Raw genomic sequence first — 867 nt, 5'->3', positions numbered from 1 at the left:
CAATTTATCTTTGCTTATTGTTTTAGAAATGGAGGAGATAGGTCTCATCTAGAAAGATGAAACTATGATTAATTTTATTTTTATTTTTATTTATTTGTTTGTTTGTTTGTTTTTTAGGTGAGGCAACCCTTGGTTGACCTCACAGATTGCAGGGACCTTATCAGCTTACAATCTCTTATTTTTTATATTTTTTTATTTTTTACGCCTACAGCACCTGGTCTTCCTAGGTGGTCTCCCATCCAACTACTAACCAGGCCTGATCCTGCTTAGCTTCCGAGATCAGATGGGATAGGCTTGTTCAGGATGGCATGGCCGGAGATCAGATGGGATAGGGCTTGTTCAGGATGGCATGGCCATAGTGATTTTGATTTTTAAAGGAGAGTTGATGACGCCAACAAGAAAAAAAATTACTCTAGACCATATCGAGGAAGATAAAAAGATGATCTAAATCATTTGCTCACCCTTCAACATTCTAAGAGCCCAACACATACAATTCAGGACTAAAAGAAAAATAGAATGGAAAAAGATCACCCCCTCCATGAGAACAATGCCATTTCCTATGATTTCTGCTTCTTAAATGCAGTGTTCTGCTGATCTTCCACGCATAGTCACGACACTCTTCATGAAGGAATATGTATTTAGGAAATGTAAATTACGCTTACTTAGTCACAATAATTTGGATCCTAAAAGCATGTTTGTTTGCTATTGATTTGGGGATTCCTTCTGGCCTCCCTCCCTCCGATCCTTCCTCTCTTTCCTTCTCTCCCTTTTATCTGCTTTCTCACTTATTCATCTTCCTCTTTAACTCTTGAATCTCATTCTTAACCATCATATCGAAAAAGCCATATATGTTTTGCTTCTTTTCAT

General features: G+C 37.6%; 1 pseudogene; it reads right to left on the bottom strand.

The window, feature by feature from the left end:
- Nucleotides 1–202: 202 nt before the first annotated feature.
- On the bottom strand, nt 203–320 carry LOC112483318 (annotated as a pseudogene).
- Between the last annotated feature and the right edge of the window lie 547 nt (nt 321–867).

This window comes from Pteropus alecto, unplaced genomic scaffold (assembly GCF_000325575.1).
Source record: "Pteropus alecto unplaced genomic scaffold, ASM32557v1 scaffold65, whole genome shotgun sequence".
Classification (NCBI taxonomy): domain Eukaryota; kingdom Metazoa; phylum Chordata; class Mammalia; order Chiroptera; family Pteropodidae; genus Pteropus; species Pteropus alecto.
The sequence above is the reverse complement of the archived record's forward strand: the minus strand, read 5'-3'. Positions and strand labels throughout refer to the sequence as shown.